Raw genomic sequence first — 20167 nt, forward strand, 5'->3', positions numbered from 1 at the left:
TTTTGGCTGTGTTGGGTCTTCGTTTCTGTGCGAGGGCTTTCTCTAGTTGCAGCAAGCAGGGGCCACTCTTCATCGCGGTGCGCGGGCCTCTCACTATCGCGGCCTCTCTTGTTGAGGAGCACAGGCTCCAGACGCACAGGCTCAGTAGTTGTGGCTCACGGGCCCAGTTGCTCCGCGGCATGTGGGATCTTCCCAGACCAGGGCTCAAACCCGCGTCCCCTGCACTGGCAGGCAGACTCTCAACCACTGTGCCACCAGGGAAGCCCCATCCCATTTTTGAACAAACCATTTGGAAAAGTGCTCTTTCCCATCTCGATCATGCTTCCTGCTCTTGGCATTCGATCCAGCTGCATCTATGTACACCTGCAGTGTTGGTGCCCCAAGTTCTCCTAGGACAGGCTCTCCTGGCATAACATACACAAGCTAGTTAGGAATTAGGCATTTACTATTTTAACATGAAAAAAGCCTGGGGAAGAACTTCAGTTTTAAGGCCGTACAGAAAAGAGATTTGTTTCTCCTTTCGCCTCTCAGCAACAAGTAAGATGAGAAACAGAAACACACATGCAGCACTGATGAAACCAGTAGGCCCTTCTCTTCTCAAATCACAATACATGAAGACAGAAAGTGACTGGAAGATTCTGGCCTGAGCAGAGTAGAGAAAGGTGGAACTTAAGAACCTGCAGAGCATGAACTCATCAAGAAGCAAACTGATGTGGCAGTGCACACCCCCCTGAAAAGCTGAGGCTTTGAGGCACTAATTGGAGGGAGGCAACTGATGAAAATAGGGAGATTTGTTCAGAATCCATTTAGTGAGCATTTGGTCCTCACCCACAAGCCAAACAAAGTGATTAAAAAAAAAAAAACAAAAAACTTCCCTACATATATTTTTTTGGGAAAAAAATTGAACCAGAAAGCTTTTAGGATGGTGGAAGTTAGATTCCAGAGTAAAAATACTGAATGATACAAATGTCCTCCTCATCTCAGTCTCAAAAATGCCAGCAGCTAGACTTAGATCCTTTAATAATGAGACTGGAAAATTCTTCTTTCCAGACATTAATGGTCCCAGAGAGACGTCCAACAGACACTGACATCTGAGTTTCCGCCACTGAAATAGCCAGCTTAATGCCATATACGCTGCACTGGAGCCAAGGGGTGACAAGCCCCTCCCAAGCTCACAGACTGTCCACTAAGCTGGTTAGTGCCTAATTCTTAAATAAGTAAGAGGAAGTAGAACAATGCCAAGAATAAATGAATACTTCAAAGACAAAAAAGCTAGAAATAACACCCTTAGATAAGAAGAGAAGGTGCATTCAGGAAATAAAAACAAGATGCTAAAGAAAACAAATAACTAGAAAATAAGAATGAACTCTTTGAAATTAAGAATAAGAAACCTGGGGCTTCCCTGGTGGCGCTGTGGTTGAGAGTCTGCCTGCCAATGCAGGGGACACGGCTTCGAGCCCTGGTCTGGGAAGATCCCACATGCCGAGGAGCAACTGGGCCCGTGGGCCACAACTACTGAGCCTGCGCGTCTGGAGCCTGTGCTCCGCAACAGGGTAGGCCGCGACAGTGAGAGGCCCATGCACCGCGATGAAGAGTGGCCCCCGCTTGCCGCAACTAGAGAAAGCCCTCGCACAGAAACAAAGACCCAACACAGCCAAAAATAAATTTAACTAATTAATTAATTTAAAAAAAAAGAATAAGAAACGTGAAATTTTGAAAATTGATAGAAAAGTTTGATGATAAAGTTGAGGAAGTCTCCCAGAAAACAGAACAAAAAGAAAAAAGATATGGACAATAGAAGAGAAAAGATAGGAAAATTAGAAGCTTGATCCTGAAGGTCCAGTATCCAACTTAATAGGAGTTCCAGAAAGAGAAATTTGGAGAGAAGATTTGAAAAGAAGAAATAAAATTTCCTCTAACTGAAAGTCTCAAGTCGCTCAATGGACAGGGTCCCCCAAGTGTCCAACAGAGTGAATAAAAACTACACCAAGTCATAGTACGTCAATTGCTATTGCCAAAAACACTATGGGATAGGTCCTCTGAGCAGCTATCGAGAGGAGATTAGATGTACAAGAGATTTACTGGGGTAAATGTCTGTGAAGGATAAAGGGATAGAGAACAAGAGTAGATGGGAAGAACCTTCAGATCACAACGCAGGTCTGATACCTGTGAAAGGAGAGGGGAAAGAGAGACTTGAGTAGGAAAAGCTTCAGACCTCAGAACAGTTCTGAAAAGGTGTCAGCCAGGCCAAAGAGGAGTCTCTGAGCCACAAACTGTTCATGAGAGGAACAGGTAGGCATAGCCTAGCTCTAGTACCCTCACCTTATTCAGTTATTAGCTGGAAGCTGTCTAAGGGAAGTATGGCCTCTTTGTTCCCATGGTATTGGATCCAGAGGTGTGGCAGCTGGGCTATCAGTCAACTATGATACACATGGCAGATTATCTTTAAGGGACATCTAAGCAGTACACCTCTATGACTACTACAGTCCATTTCTTGCCCTATACAGATCAAGTTCTCCATGGTTTCTATAGGCCTCTCTTCTGGAGGAGAAACTTAGAAGAGAGAAGTTATGGGAAGAACTACAGCCCCTGATGCTGCCATTTGTCTTGAGGTCACAAATCGTACTCATTCTCTCTCACCTGCACTATCAGATTTAAATTCTTCTCCCCATCAGCTATCAATTCTGCAACTTTTGGTGGCTTACTTGGTGGGGTGACCCAAACTTTCATTCTACAGGCATCTTAGTAATCACATTCTTTTCAAGCAGAATTTGTTGCCCATATATGTTCGGAGATTGAGCAAGGGTGGAGAAGAGATGCCCATGTGGATCACTTGGGATCCAGACACGTTTCCTCCTCGTCCCCATTGTGTAAAAGCAGCTCCACCTCCTCCTGCTGATCGAAGTCAGTTATCTCTGCCTAGACGATGACTCCCTTTTTCACCTGCTGGTCATTGGTTATAAGGCATCCAAAATGCCCTGGTGGCAGCCATAGCATATAGTTCAATGGGACTCTTGCTGTGTCTCCTGTCAAGAGTGCACTACATTTGGGTAGCAGGACCTCTAATCCCTCAGAGCCCAGAACTGCAGAGACAAGAAACACAAATTTCCCCAGTGGGTCGTTGGGACTGATGATACAGGGTACCACTCCTGCTTCCACCACTTGGTTCCCAGACCCACACAGTCTTCCTATTGAGGATGCATACCACATGGAGGACCTGATTTAATGTATACAGTGCTTCCTGAAGGATAGCACCCTATCCTTTCAAGGTATAATTATCTCCAAGCTGGAGATACAGCTGTGCCTTGGTAACCATTCCAGTGCTTTATGAAGCTTGCTCCTTCTAGATGATGCGTTATGTGACATGGCCAGTGGATCCCATGGTCATGAGCTTACTCTCACACCTCCTTTGGTATGAAGTGGATCCAGTGGTTGACATTATGTTGTATGTGATTTCATGACTAAGATCTAGCATTCCATAAGTCCTCAGATAGTGGTGCTTGCTGAAGCTCTGTGAGCAACAACGGCAAACCAATAGCCAGAACAGGTATCTAACCCGATGAGGATGAACTGCTGAGCCTTCCAGGACAGAGGGGGCCAAATGTAGTTGACTTGCTACAAAGTAGCCAGTTGGAGATGAAAAAGTTATTTTCCAACTCAACAATTCCTGGGCTCCCTCTATTCCATCTACATTTTCCTTGAAAACTGGCTGGTTCACTTATGAACTCATCTCTTTCTTGTAGTCCTATTATTGGCAAATAAATACAACTAGCTCACACTTTCATCATTTTCTCTGGAGATCTCTCAGCATAAATCCAAATATTTTTAGGTGAATATTCCAATTTTCAAGTTACCAATGATTTATAAAACATTTCATCTCTACATAACACAGGTCTACATTTTCTTTCCAGCCTATTAGGCTTCTTTTGCCCACCATCCAGTCCCCAAACCAACGCCACTTATTTTTTGTTCTTCTTGTGTCTATATCCTACTACTGATACCAATTCCTAATACCAATTAGATATCAATTTCTGACACCAAAAGCTACTGCCACAAAATGCTACATGACAAACATCCAAAAACTCAGTGGCTTAGAATAACAGCAATTTACTATCATTGATCTGTGAGTCAGCTGAGGGTTGGCAGACCTCAGCTAGGCTCAGCTGGGCACCTCTCCTGATTTAGGTTGAACTTGGCCAGGACTGATTGGCTTTGTTCCAGGTATTACTCATTCTTCTCCTAGAACCAGTGGGCTAGTCATCAGCACGTTCTGCTGCTTCCAATGACAAAGCATGGGAGAGCAAGCTCAACCACTTAAGTGCTTTTCAAGCTTCTGCTTGCAACATGTCTGCTAATATCCCATTAGCCAAAGTAAGCCACATGGCCAAGCCTAGAATCAAACAGGAGGGAAGCACACTCCACTCACCTAAGTAGGAGGGGAAGGGAGAACAGTGAATATTTTTGAGCAATAATCTAATCTACCACATATGCTATTGCGGATTTTTAGACCACCTCCAAAGAGGAAAATCTTCAGGTACAAAGGATTGGGAATTCGAATGCCAGAACTTCTCAGAGTAATACCAGAAGCTAGAAGATAATGGAATGCCTTCCAAATTCTGAGTAAAATGATTTTCAACCTACAAGTCTGGATCTATCCAAACTATCAGTCAATTATAAGGCTAGAATAAAGACATTTTGAGACATTCAGAGTCTCAGTTAATCTACCTCTCATATAGCTTTCCTCAGGAAGCTACTAGAGAATAAGATCCACCAAAAAGAGGGACTAAACCAGGAAAGAGGAAGATGAGGAATATAGGAAATAGGAAACCCAACATAGGAGAAAGGTGAAGGAAATGTCCAGCATGACGGCACATGGAAGTTCCATCCTGTTGCACACAGAGTTACAAGAGCAATCTGGAGCAGAGGGACAGAGGCCTCCATGGCTCTCTGCAGTGCGTGGAATTTAATTGTGTGAAAAATATATAAAATGCTATTGTGGAGAATGGGAACACTCAAGTATACATAAAACAAAAAACTAAGAAATGAAAAACTGACATATCAAATTTAGGAAAGTAAAACAGATGCATATGGAAAGAAATATAATCATAGTTCACTATGGTTCAGCTGTAAACAATATTTCATATTAATTTAGTCATAAAAGTTGTACTATAACTATATTGGGAGTATGGGAAGAAGAAAGTAAAATCCTTACCTATCATAATAGAAAGTTACTAGAGATTATCCAACATTGATAAATCTGGAGAAAGCAATATAATACATATTACTTAGCAGTACTGAAGAAATATGCTGACTCTGGAAAGTGGAATTAGAAAATATGAAGCACGAGACATGGAATCGCTATTTTTTTGTTGCAAGTCTTCTATCAATATTTGACTCTTTTGTAAAAATGTATGCATATATTTTTCTGATACATTTTTTAAAGGCCTAGGGAAAAGTAATACAATAAGCCCATATAACACTTTGGTGAGAGCAAATTTCATCCATTTTGTCATTTATTGAGTAATCATTTATGCTTGGTTTCAGGCATCAGAATAAAGATTAACACTGCACAGTGTTTAGTGATTACAAAACAGGTTTGCATATATTTAGTCTTGTGACTTAATTCTCACAACTCTATGAGGTTGACACAGAAGTAAATTTACCATGATGCTAATGAATCTTAAGCTTCAAGACCCTTTGATGAATGAACCCCTTCCTAACTCCGGGAAGGGGCCCTAGCAATATATTGACACACACAAAAAAGGCCTTTTGTTAAGGCGATGGTTTCTTTTTTTTTTTTTTTTTCACACACACACACTGTATTTTATTTTTACAAGAGATAAATAGACTGACACCAAGCATTGTACATGGATGACCACAACAAAACAACAATGATTGCAATTACCAAACATGAAACACACTCATACTATGTCATAATATTGACATTCAGTCCAGTAATCCTCCACTGTAACAGCTCCTTTACTTTGCAGTGAAAATTGATTTGTATATTCTTTGCCTCTGAGTCCTTGTGGGATTTTTTTTTTTTTTTAAATTCAGACTGAAAGTCACAAAAATTATACTCATCCTCATCAGTTCACTCAGTCCCATGTAATTAATTGTTTTTTTTCATCTTGATCTTTTGTTAGCACTTTTATGAGTTCATCAGTGTTTCATCAGAGTTCTGAAAATGCTTATTCATTCAGTTCAGCAGTACAGTCAGTTACCAGAAACCTGTACTTGTCAGAGTCTTTTCCATGAATTTCTTGAAGATGAAACCCTTTTATAGGAACATATTTGCAAAATCATCAGAGTACACCCAGAACTGTCTGTAAATGACAAAAGACTTAAAAATGACCACGGTAAAAGATTTGATGAAAGTTCATAATAATGCAGTTGACAAGAAAATTAGTTATTTCTGAGATATACATTTTAAAGTAATAACTAGGATTATTACTTATAACATTATACCAGAACATATAAGATTTTTAGAAATTTCATGTAATGTCTGAAACATTTATATTAACATATTTCCATACATATTTCCATACAAATACAAATATAAGATTTTTAGAAATTTCATGTAATGTCTGAAACATTTATATTAACATATTTCCATACAAATACAAATATAAGATTTTTAGAAATTTCATGTAATGTCTGAAACATTTATATTAACATATTTCCATACAAATAACCCAATGAAAGTTTAGTATTACTTGTTTTGTTTGTTTTTTTATACTGCAGGTTCTTATTAGGCATCAATTTTATACACATCAGTGTATACATGTCAATCCCAATCGCCCAATTCAGCACACCGCCATCCCCACCTCACCGCAGTTTTCCCCCCTTGGTGTCCATATGTCCATTCTCTACATCTGTGTCTCAACTTCTGCCCTGCAAACTGGCTCATCTGTACCATTTTTCTAGGTTCCACATACATGCATTAATATATGATATTTGTTTTCCTCTTTCTGACTTACTTCACTCTGTATGACAGTCTCTAGATCCATCCACGTCTCAACAAATGACTCAATTTCGTTCCTTTTTATGGCTGAGTAATATTCCATTGTATATATGTACCACAACTTCTTTATCCATTCGTCTGTTGATGGCCATTTAGGTTGCTTCCATGACCTGGCTATTGTAAATAGTGCTGCAATGAACATTCGGGTGCATGTGTCTTTTTGAATTACGGTTTTCTCTGGGTATATGCCCAGTAGTGGGATTGCTGGGTCATATGGTAATTCTATTTTTAGTTTTTTAAGGAACCTCCATATTGTTCTCCATAGTGGCTGTATCAATTTACATTCCCACCAACAGTGCAAGAGGGTTCCCTTTTCTCCACACCCTCTCCAGCATTTGTTGTTTGTAGATTTTCTGATGATGCCCATTCTAACAGGAGTGAGGTGATACCTCATTGTAGTTTTGATTTGCATTTCTCTAATAATTAGTGATGTTGAGCAGCTTTTCATGTGCTTCGTGGCCGTCTGTATGTCTTCTTTGGAGAAATGTCTATTTAGGTCTTCTGCCCATTTTTGGATTGGGGTGTTTGTTTCTTTAATATTGAGCTGAATGAGCTGTTTATATATTTTGGAGATTATTCCTTTGTCCGTTGATTCATTTGCAAATATTTTCTCCCATTCTGAGGGTTGTCTTTTCGTCTTGTTTATGGTTTCCTTTGCTGTGCAAAAGCTTTGAAGTTTCATTAGGTCCCACTTGTTTATTTTTGTTTTTATTTCCATTACTCTAGGAGGTGGATCAAAAAAGATTTTGCTGTGATTTATGTCAAAGAGTGTTCTTCCTATGTTTTCCTCTAAGAGTTTTATAGTGTCCAGTCTTATATTTAGGTCTCTAATCCATTTTGAGTTTATTTTTGTGTATGGTGTTAGGGAGTATTCTAATTTCATTCTTTTACATGTAGCTGTCCAGTTTTCCCAGCACCACTTATTGAAGAGACTGTCTTTTCTCCATTGTATATCTTTGCCTCCTTTGTCATAGATTAGTTGACCATAGGTGCGTGGGTTAATCTCTGGGCTTTCTATCTTGTTCCATTGATCTATGTTTCTGTTTTTGTGCCAGTACCATATTGTCTTGATTACTGTAGCTTTGTAGTATAGTCTGAAGTCAGGGAGTCTGATTCCTCCAGCTCCATTTTTTTGCCTCAAGACTGCTTTGGCTATTCGGGGTCTTTTGTGTCTCCATACAAATTTTAAGATGATTTGTTCTAGCTCCGTAAAAAATGCCATTGGTAATTTGATAGGGATTGCATTGAATCTGTAGATTGCTTTGGGTAGTATACTCATTTTCACAATGTTGATTCTTCCAATCCAAGAACATGGTATATCTCTCCATCTGTTGGTATCATCTTTAATTTCTTTCATCAGTGTCTTATAGTTTTCTGCATACAGGTCTTTTGTCTCCCTAGGTAGGTTTATTCCTAGGTATTTTATTCTTTTTCTTGCAATGGTAAATGGGAGTGTTTCCATAATTTCTCTTTCAGATTTTTCATCATTAGTGTATAGGAATGCAAGAGATTTCTGTGCATTAATTTTGTATCCTGCGACTTTACCATATTCATTAATTAGCTCTAGCAGTTTTCTGGTGGCAGTTTTAGGATTCTCTAAGTATAGTATCATGTCATCCGCAAACAGTGACAGTTTTACTTCCTCTTTTCCAATTTGTATTCCTTTTATTTCTTTTTCTTCTCTGATTGCCGTGGCTAGGACTTCCAGAACTATGTTGAATAATAGTGGTGAGAGTGGACATCCTTGCCTCGTTCCTGATCTTAGAGGAAATGCTTTCAGTTTTTCACCATTGAGAATGATGTTTGCTGTGGGTTTGTCATATATGGCCTTTATTATGTTGAGGTAGGTTCCCTCTATGCCCACTTTCTGGAGAGTTTTTGTCATAAATGGGTGTTGAATTTTGTCAAAAGCTTTTTCTGCATCTATTGAGATGATCATATGGTTTTTATTCTTCAATTTGTTAATATGGTGTATCACATTGATTGATTTGCGTATATTGAAGAATCCTTGCATCCCTGGGATAAATCCCACTTGATCGTGGTGTATGATCCTTTTAATGTGTTGTTGGATTCTGTTTGCTAGTATTTTGTTGAGGATTTTTGCATCTATATTCATCAGTGATATTGGTCTGTAATTTTCTTTTTTTGTAGTGTCTTTGTCTGGTTTTGGTATCAGGGTGATGGTGGCCTCATAGAATGAGTTTGGGAGTGTTCCTTCCTCTGCAATTTTTTGGAAGAGTTTGAGAAGGATGGGTGTTAGCTCTTCTCTAAATGTTTGATAGAATTCACCTGTGAAGCCATCTGGTCCTGGACTTTTGTTTGTTGGAAGATTTTTAATCACACTTTCAATTTCATTACTTGTGATTGGTCTGTTCATATTTTCTGTTTCTTCCTGATTCAGTCTTGGAAGGTTATACCTTTCTAAGAATTTGTCCATTTCTTCCAGGTTGTCCATTTTATTGGCATAAAGTTGCTTATAGTAGTCTCTTAGAACGTTTTGTATTTCTGCAGTGTCTGTTGTAACTTCTCCTTTTTCATTTCTGATTTTATTGATTTCAGTCCTCTCCCTCTTTTTCTTGATGAGTCTGGCTAATGGCTTATCAATTTTGTTTATGGTCTCAAAGAACCAACTTTTAGCTTTATTGATCTTTGCTATTGTTTTCTTTGTTTCTATTTCATTTATTTCTGCTCTGATCTTTATGATTTCTTTCCTTCTGCTAACTTTGGGTTTTGTTTGTTCTTCTTTCTCTAGTTTCTTTAGGTGTAAGGTTAGATTGTTTACTTGAGATTTTTCTTGTTTCTTTAGGTAGGCTTGTATAGCTATAAACTTCCCTCTTAGAACCGCTTTTGCTGCATCCCATAGGTTTTGGGTCGTCGTGTTTTCATTGTCATTTGTCTCTAGGTATTTTTTGATTTCCTCTTTGATTTCTTCAGTGATCTCTTGGTTATTTAGTAATGTATTGTTTAGCCTCCATGTGTTTGTCTTTTTTACGTTTTTTTCCCTGTAATTCATTTCTAATCTCATAGCGTTGTGGTCAGAAAAGATGCTTGGTATGATTTCAATTTTCTTAAATTTACTGAGGCTTGATTTGTGACCCAAGATGTGATCTATCCTGGAGAATGTTCCGTGCGCACTTGAGAAGAACGTGTAATCTGCTGTTTTTGGATGGAATGTCCTATATATATCAATTAAATCTATCTGGTCTATTGTGTCATTTAAAGCTTCTGTTTCCTTATTTATTTTCATTTTGGATGATCTGTCCATTGGTGTAAGTGAAGTGTTAAAGTCCCCCACTATTATTGTGTTACTGTCGATTTCCTCTTTTATAGCTGTTAGCAGTTGCCTTATGTATTGAGGTGCTCCTATGTTGGGTGCATATATATTTATAATTGTTATATCTTCTTCTTGGATTGATCCCTGGATCATTATGTAGTGTCCTTCCTTGTCTCTTGTAACATTCTTTATTTTAAAGTCTATTTTATCTGATATGAGTATAGCTACTCCAGCTTTCTTTTGATTTCCATTTGCATGGAATATCTTTTTCCATCCCCTAACTTTCAGTCTGTATGTGTCCCTAGGTCTAAAGTGGGTCTCTTGTAGACAGCATATATATGGGTCTTGTTTTTGTATCCATTCAGCCAGTCTATGTCTTTTGGTTGGGGCGTTTAATCCACTCACGTTTAAGGTAATTATCGATATGTATGTTCCTATGACCATTTTCTTAATTGTTTTGGGTTTGTTTTTGTAGGTCCTTTTCTTCTCTTGTGTTTCCCACTTAGAGAAGTTCCTTTAGCATTTGTTGTAGAGCTGGTTTGGTGGTGCTGAATTCTCGTAGCTTTTGCTTGTCTGTAAAGCTTTTGATTTCTCCATCAAATCTAAATGAGATCCTTGCCGGGTAGAGTAATCTTGGTTGTAGGTTCTTCCCTTTCATCACTTTAAGTATATCATGCCACTCCCTTCTGGCTTGCAGAGTTTCTGCTGAGAAATCAGCTGTTAACCTTATGGGAGTTCCCTTGTATGTTATTTGTCGTTTTTCCCTTGCTGCTTTCAATAATTTTTCTTTGTCTTTAATTTTTGCCACTTTGATTACTATGTGTCTCGGCGTGTTTCTCCTTGGGTTTATTCTGTATGGGACTCTCTGTGCTTCCTGGACTTGGGTGGCTATTTCCTTTCCCACGTTAGGGAAGTTTTCGACTATAATCTCTTCAAATATTTTCTCTGGTCCTTTCTCTCTCTCTTCTCCTTCTGGGACCCCTATAATGCGAATGTTGTTGCGTTTAATGTTGTCCCAGAGGTCTCTTAGGCTGTCTTCATTTCTTTTCATTCTTTTTTCTTTAGTCTGTTCCGCAGCAGTGAATTCCACCATTCTGTCTTCCAGGTCACTTATCCGTTCTTCTGCCTCAGTTATTCTGCTATTGATTCCTTCTAGTGTATTTTTCATTTCAGTTATTGTATTGGTCATCTCTGTTTGTTTGTTCTTTAATTCTTCTAAGTCTTTGTTAATCATTTCTTGCATCTTCTCGATCTTTGCCTCCATTCTTATTCCGAGGTCCTGGATCATCTTCACTATCATTATTCTGAATTCTTTCTCTGGAAGGTTGCCTATCTCCACTTCATTTAGTTGTTTTTCTGGGGTTTTTTCTTGTTCCTTCATCTGGTACATAGCCCTCTGCCTTTTCATCTTCTCTATCTTTCTGTAACTGTGGTTTTTGGTCCACAGGCTGCAGGATTGTAGTTTTTCTTGCTTCTGTTGTCTGCCCTCTGGTGGTTGAGGCTATCTAAGAGGCTTGATGGGAGGCTCTGGTGGTGGGTAGAGCTGACTGTTGCTGTGGCAGTCAGAGCTCAGTAAAACCTTAATCCACTTGACTGTTGATGGGTGGGGCTGGGTTCCCTCCCTGTTGCTGTGGCGGTCAGAGCTCAGTAAAACCTTAATCCACTTGACTATTGATGGGTGGGGCTGGGTTCCCTCCCTGTTGGTTGTTTTGCCTGAGGCAACCCAACACTGGAGCCTACCCGTGCTCTTTGGTGGGGTTAATGGCAGACTCTGGGAGGGCTCACGCCAAGGAGAACTTCCCAGAACCTCGGCTGCCAGTGTCCTTATCCCCACGGTGAAACAGAGCCACCACTCGCCTCTGCAGGAGACCCCCCAACACCAGCAGGTAGGTCTGGTTCAGTCTCCCCCAGGGTCACTGCTCCTTCCCCTGGGTCCCGATGCACACATTACTTTGTGTGTGCCCTCCAAGAGTGGGGTCTCTGTTTCCCCCAGTCCTGTCAAAGTCCTGCAATCAATTCCCACTAGGCTTCAAAGTCTGATTCTCTAGGAATTCCTCCTCCCGTAGCCGGACCCCCAGGTTGGGAAGCCTGACGTGGGGCTCAGAACCTTCACTCCAGTGGGTGGACTTCTGTGGTATAAGTGTTCGCCAGTCTGTGAGTCACCCACCCAGCAGTTATGGGATTTGATTTTACTCTGATTGCGCCCCTCCTACCGTCTCACTGTGGCTTCTCCTCTGTCCTGGGACGTGGGGTATCCTCCTTGGTGAAGTCCAGGGTCTTCCTGTCAATGATTGTCCAGCAGCCAGATTTGATTCTGGTGCTCTCGCAAGAGGGAGTGAGAGCACGTCCTTCTACTCTGCCATCTTGGTTAATCTCCGCGATGGTTTCTTTATACTCCAACTTCCAAAGCATCATACTTCCCCTTATATGGCCATGGGCATTATTTCTAACTAAATATACATTTTGTACCCACCCAGTTTGTATTCACAATTTTGTATTCTTTTGTTTAAAAAGGGTTCCCCCAAAGAGTATAAACTTCAAGGCCCATAAAACCTGAATTCATCCCTGGGTAAGTACTATCTATCCCATTTTACAAATTGATGAATGAGGTTAAGTGGCTTTGCCCAAGTTTGCACATCTAGACTTCAATTCAGATATCTGAATGTCCAAATCCATTTTCTTTCTACTACTCCACAATGCATATCTAGATGGTGAGAGAAAGGTTAAGAGGCATCAGCTCCTTTACTGGGAAAATCAGTCCTGGAACACGGATGGAAAGGGGGCAAACCTGAGCCATCGGGATTCATGTGGTGGTGTTCTGGGTAACAGGTGGTGGTGAAAGATACAAAAGGGAAGTTCACTGAAGACAAATCATGATGACACATCATTTTCTCTTCAGCCGGCTCAGCCTAGTGCTTGGAGAGCAATTACACCAAAATGCCACCTGTGAGACACAATCCGCTTGGAGTAGGAAGAGGTAATCTCCTTCTTCCAAATATCTCTTATTTCAACGTGGCCTCTGGGAACAGATCTTGGTATCTCCATAATGCATCTCTACCTGGTGAGAAGAGCCTGAGGCAGGTTGAAATCAGAGGTTAGGAAATCAAAGACGCGCAGAATTGGAAGAGACACTTGGGGGAATTTAGCTTAACTCAATAAGAAGAGGCAGAGCATAGTGAGAGGCAGCCCATGGGGTGGTTAAGAGTATGACTTTGAGCAAGGTATTTAATCTCTATGCCTCAGTGTCTTCATTTGCAAACTAGAGATAGAAAAATGAGTCCATATTCCCTCATCTACAACTCAGAATCCATAAATCTAAAATTATTTCAAAACCTATTTCATGGGAAGAGGTGGCCTGACCTGATTTGGCAGCAAAATCTAACCCAATTCATGTAAAGGTATGTATTCCATTTAATGTAAAACTCATATGCCTCACCACGGAAATATTAACGTATTTGACAGTGCCATGGGAGTGTTTTCTAACATGAGGTAGATGTGCCATGCACCTTTCTAAAATCCAAAGAATTTTTTTTTTTTAAAGAGCTCCTGACTTATTTATTTATTTATTTTTATTATTTTTATTTTATTTTTTTGGCTGTGTTGGGTCTTCGTTTCTATGTGAGGGCTTTCTCTAGTTGTGGCAAGCGGGGGCCACTCTTCATCGCGGTGCGCGGGCCTTTCACTGTCGCGGCCTCTCTTGTTGCGGGGCACAGGCTCCAGACGCACAGGCTCAGTAGTTGTGGCTCACGGGCCTAGTTGCTCCGCGGCATGTGGGATCTTCCCAGACCAGGGCTCGAACCCGTGTCCCCCTGCATTAGCGGGCAGATTCTCAACCACTGCGCCACCAGGGAAGCCCAATCCAAAGAATTTTAAAACACATCTGGTCTTAAGTCTTTAGGATAAAAGCCTGTGGATCTTAAGTGCGTATCTCATAAGGCTGTTGTGAGGATTAAATTAGTAATATAGGAAAGGTGCTCAGAATAGTACATGGCACAAAATAAGTGCTCTAGACAGGTTTTCTGTTACTACTGGGAACCCCCTCTGTAAGTATGTTCCTAAGAGATGTTATCTGGCATTTATCTGACTCCTAGGGAGGAGAATACAATTCCTTATGAGACAATCTTGTTTAAGTGCTGGATATTTCTAATCTAATCTAATCTTATCATTTCTAAGATTATAAAGATCTTATAAAGCTGAAATTTGCCTTCCTCTAACTTCCCCCCACTGTTCATAGTTAGCTTTCAATACAGCTTTTGCAGATAGCTACTGCATCTTCCCTGGGTCTTCTTTTCTCCATGGTTAATTGTTCTTCATATATTGCTCCCAAACCAGCCTTTTAGCTCTCCCCTTGATACACTCCAGTTTGCCAATATATCCTTTCAAATGCAGTGCCCCAAATAAAACCCAGAGGTACATATGGGTTCGGAACAGCATAGAATACAGTCCATATTTTTTCTGTGCTCCAGATTGTGAAAAACAACTGCATCTCAATGTGAAAACAGAAGTGAGACGGGAGGAGATTTGCAAAAACACAATCAAGGTCATCACAGAGTTTCATTACAAAAACATACTAAAAAAAAAAAAATTCAATTTCAAAACAATTTTTTCTGATTTCCCTGAACTAAGACGGAAAACAGTGAGCAGCCTAGGCCAGTCGAAATGCAAGAGTCAAACACTGTAGAAGTAAGATTGGTGATTTATGCCAATTCATTTACTGTGAAATCTTACAGACAGTAATGCTGGAGCCCACGTGAAGGTCACCGACCGTATCCCACAGTCCAAGAAAAAGCAATGACATTTCAACAGAAGGAGAAGAAGAACAGAGCTAAATAAAACTCTGACAAGTATCAGCACCAATGCACAGTGAATTACTGAGAAACAGGAGGACACTGCTCCCTCTGGTTGGCACAGCTAGACCCTTCCTCATCTCTGGACTTGACCCCTCTGGTTAAAGAGAACCTAAGCAAATAAACCCACTGGAAGGGAAGAGATCCATTTCCAGGGTAGGCAAGCTGTGATGGGAATAGTGAGAAAAACATTCTTCTCTGGCAGTGGCCATCTTGGCTACCTGCAAAGTAAGCCTAGAATTCTAGATTCCTTTGGAGTCTTGGTAAAGATCCCCTGAGAGCTGGCTGGCAGGTACATGGGGATTCATTATTCTATTCTTTCTATTTTGTGTATGTTAAAAACTTTCCATAATAAAATGTTTTGAAACATCCTCAAGCATTTGTAACTTTTTAAAAGAATGGTGACAGTGTAATAATTGAATCTGTTCTCCTTTTCCCTATACTGAAGATATTTTTTAAATCAGAAGGTACCTTCATTAATAAACTGGTCAGGAAAATGTTAGTAATTTTTTATGTGAACATATTAGCTCATATAGTAGGTTACATGTCTAATAACTGAACAGGGAAATAATCTATTCAGACAGTTTTTTTGTGTGTTTTTTTTAAATTTATTTATTTTTGGCTGTGTTGGGTCTTCATTGCTGCACGCGGGCTTTCTCTAGTTGCTGCGAGCGGGGGCTACTCTTGGTTGTGGTGCACAGGTTCTCACTGCGGTGACTTCTCTTGTTGTGCAGCACAGGCTCTAGGTGCGCGGGCTTCAGTAGTTGTGGCTCACGGGCCTAGCTGCTCCGTGGCATGTGGGATCTTCCTGGACCAGGGCTCGAACCCGTGTCCCCTGCATTGGCAGGTGGATTCTTAACCACTGTGCCACCAGGAAAGTCCCTCAGACAGAGTTTTGATACTGAAAACTATCTTCAAAGTTATGTTGGTGAATGAAATAGCCGTCAGGTTCATATCTGACTGAAGGCAAGGATGTCAGTAACTTTGGGAATCTCCAGCCTGCTTTCTCCTTTAATCCACTGAGAAATGGATTTGTGATCATGGTCCTCAGACTCAGACCAAACCCACTATGAGAACCACACAGATTAAAGAGTAGTCAGGAAATTGATAAGGTGAATAGACTTTGACCTAGGTCTGGTCAAATGCATGTAGGAACTGACCTCCAATTTACTTGGGCTCAAGTAAATGCTTGGAATGGGCTGACAATGTTTTGTATACTAATACTTGTCTAGAGGCAGCACCTCCAGTGTACCAGAGTCCTGAGCACCATTCTCATCCTGGCCCCGCCATTTACCCCAGTCACTGCTATGGGCAGCCAGTTCCACACAGGTGTCATCTGACAGCACCTCGGCCCACACCCACACTATGGATCTCTAGATTTAGCTCCAGGGTTTCTCTGACACCAAGGTCTGTAATGCCTGTTGAAAGCTTCCTGGCAGTCACACATGCACAATTCAGAGGTGTTCAGCAATTACTACTTTTGAGGCTCCCCTTGGATAGGATGTTGTAGGTAGACAGAAATAAGGACCCCATTGTGGTGGAAGTGCAGCTCCAGTAGCAACCGTTAAGGCTCTCACCTGTGGTGGACTGGGATAAGCTACGGGTAGAAGGAGAAGCTTTGGGTTATGCAGTTGCTGTGCACCTGAACAATATGCACCTGAGAAGCAATGATAATGGTAAGAAATGGGGAATTCATTGGCTTTTGCAAACTGCTTTGGAAATCTTGAATAGAGGAAATTGATGGAGTCAGGTTAACCAACAATCAACTCAAGCATACTGTGAACTCTAGAAGGTCTCCATGGCAATGTTTAAAACACTTTATCTCCTAGAGGTGCAGGGAATATTGTCTTGAATATTAAACTGATAACTGAGTCATAAGGTGACAAAGGCGACAGAATACAAAGCCTCAACAGGTCTCCTATTTCAGTTAGGGTCCTTAAAGGAAAAGTTTAAGATCTTAAGACCTGGGATAGGGTAGACAAGTCTGAAAATATTGTGACTAGACATATTTTAATCCTCTAGGAGAGCAGAACCAGGCTTGTTTACCCCACTAGAAGAGAACAGCCTCACCTGGCCAGGACACCCTGCAAAGACCTTACCTGAACCTTGCCTTGCAGGATGATGCCTGTCCTCCTCAAGATCCTCTCCCACTTCCACTCTCTGCCTCCAGGATAACTAGAGCCAGGGCTTGGCTCAAGCAGGAAGGGAAATATATCCCAGCTCCAGTAGGAAATAGTTTCACTGAATGAATTGAAGGCCATGGTTAATGCATTCAGCCAGGAACCTGGTTATGCTAGTGGGAATGGGCCTCGAGGATGTCGGACCAGGTAGGGTGAATGCAAAGCAGAGAATTAATTGACATGACAGCGCTCTTCTTTGATTTAAACTCTCCTGGCAAGGAAACTATCCACGGCAAAGATAGTTTCTTGAGGCTTGGACAAAATAAGGGCCTCCAATAAATAAAGTTCAGTTGCTGGAACTTTCCTGACATAGCTCTGAGAAAGGAGTGAGAAAGCTCAAGACAAGTAGAAATATTAGAGTAGACTTATTTTTTCTTGATTATTCATTTATGACAGATCACAGAAAGTGTTCATTAGGAATTAACAGAGGCAAAATGTAATTTAAATTTCTACAAGCATCTAAGTTTTTTTAAAAAGTTTGTAGGAAATACACATAGATTCCATTTTACATAACTGAATTCCATCAAGCTCTTTGATTTTTGTAATCATCATTGAATGACCTATACTGGCCAATAAGGCATGGTTTATACTTGAACAGTGGCGACAACTTAAAAAAAATTTTTATCGTGGTAAAATATACATACATACAATTTACCATTTTAACAACTTTTAAGCCTACTACTCAGTGGCATTAAGTACATTCACATTGCTGTGCAACCATCACCACTATCCATCTCCAGAACACTTTCTGTGTTCCTGATTAGACTGGCATTCGGACAAAGATTCAAGAAGATTCCTACAAAGACTTCTTGAGTCCTTTTTGTATAACTCTCTCCTCTCAGGTCCTCTGCCTCTAAAATTATAGTTACCTTGGTCTTCTTGAACTACAATCTCTATCTACCCAATTCAGTGAGACGGTCACATTCCATATAGTTTCCTCTGCCTAAAGGACAGTCTTGGAGCTACCTACAAGCAGAAAGCCTATGCAATGGTAGGTCTTGTCCCATTCGTTTCCCCCTTCCCAGGGATCACAATCTTGTTTGACTCTTGTCCAGTGTTTGAAAACAATTATTTCCTATATTTTGCTTAGTTTTCTACTTGCTTAGGTTCAAAAGGTAATTCCAGACTGGATTACTCCCTCATGGCTGGAAGCAGTTATTAGAAAGTTCTTCAAATAGCTCAGCTTAAGTGTCAGCTCAGGGAAAACATCCTGCTGTTAGGACACTGTCTTCCAGGATACTGTATATATGTGCTAAAACAAGAACTGGTATATAGTGCCATGTCCCCTGTGTCTAGCAACACTGGTCCAGGAAACACGAGGCAGAAGTAGCATTGGCCCCCCACTCACCAACACTCCTTATAATCTAGTTAAAATTTGTGTTTCCCATTCCCACAATTACAATCCTGTTGTAGTAATCAATTTCTGTTGAATTAATCATCCTACATTTAGGTAGGAGAATATTTCACTAGGGGAAATGGTAGGCCTTCTACTGAACTTGAGGCTATGACCTGTTAACTTTGGCCTCTCAAGGCAGTAGACTAGCAAGCAAAGAAAGGTGTTCTAATACTGGCAAGAATAATTGACTCTGATTACCATGAAGAGCTAAGGCTGCTCTTAAATAATGTGTGCAGGGAGGAATATTCTGGAACACAGGAGATTCGCCGGGATATCAACTGATGATTGATCAGTGATGATGAAACAGGCAGTTGTAGCAGTCATGGCCTTACAAAGACAACTGAAGGGCCAGACCCCTCTGAGATAAGGGTCTGAGTCATCCATTCAGGAAAGCAACCAAGATCAGCCAAAGAACCAGCTGAGGGTAAGGGAAATCTAGAGCAGATAGTAGGAAAGAGAGATGACAAATATTAATTATGGACTAGGGACATATTGTAGCAGCAGGGAATGTAACTTCTTCTACTAACCTTCTTGTATTAAATCTTTGTAGGGTTTGCAGCTGGCCAAAGTTTGAAGACCACTCTGGACAGATTGGATTTAATGCAGAACAGAAAAGTACATAAGACAAAGGTTGAACCCTATTGGAAATATGTTGTGGTTTCAAAATAAGTCCACAAATTCTTTGATGCTCTTTCCTTCAAAAGGTGACACCTAATTCCCTTCCCCTTAAGTGTGGGCTGTACTTAGTGACTCACTTCTAAGGAATAGAATGTGGTGCAAGTGACAGTGTATGACTTCTGAGACGAGGTCATAAAAGGCCTTGTGACCCCTCTGTCTCTCATCACTCATTAAAGGAAGCCAGTTGCCATATCGTAAGGACACTCAAACAGCCCTACGTTGTGGGTGAACTAATGTAGTGATCTTTCAGCCCTAATCAAGCTTTCAGATAAATGCAGCCCTGGCTTGAAATATTGGATATAACGTCATGAGAGACCCTGAGCCAGAACCACCAGTTAAGTGGCTCCTGAATTACTGACCCAGAGAAACTGTGGGTAATAATTGCTTGTTTGTTGTAAGACACTAAATTTGGGGCTCATTCCTTATACAGTGACATGTAACTAACTTAATGATTCCTCTACAGCACTTATATCCTCTTGTTTGACTCTTAACTGCAGCATTGCTGGAGGTGACCATTTCTGCATAGGCTTTGACCTGCTGCCTCCAGGTGTAATCTGAAGCATACGACCTCAGCCCATGTGGGGGACCTTTAGCTTCCTACACTGGGAATTCTCTTAGGTGTGGGACACTTGCAAGATGCCTCCTAGCACCCACATAATGAGAAAGAAACCAAAGGATAAATGCTTTCCCTTTCACCACTCAGGTGTTAAGTTGAGGTGGCTTTCACAAAGCTTCTGAGAAGGCGTTGGTAGGCTTGAGCACCAGCTG

At 40.8% G+C, this 20167-nt stretch overlaps 1 protein-coding gene across 9 annotated transcripts in view; it reads right to left on the reverse strand.

The window, feature by feature from the left end:
• PDE8B (phosphodiesterase 8B) overlaps positions 1 to 20167 on the reverse strand; it is a 383716-nt gene that overhangs the window by 336141 nt on the left and 27408 nt on the right. The window lies entirely within an intron of this gene.

The sequence above is a fragment of the Balaenoptera physalus genome (genome assembly GCF_965194825.1).
Source record: "Balaenoptera physalus genome assembly, chromosome: 3".
NCBI classification, from domain to species: domain Eukaryota; kingdom Metazoa; phylum Chordata; class Mammalia; order Artiodactyla; family Balaenopteridae; genus Balaenoptera; species Balaenoptera physalus.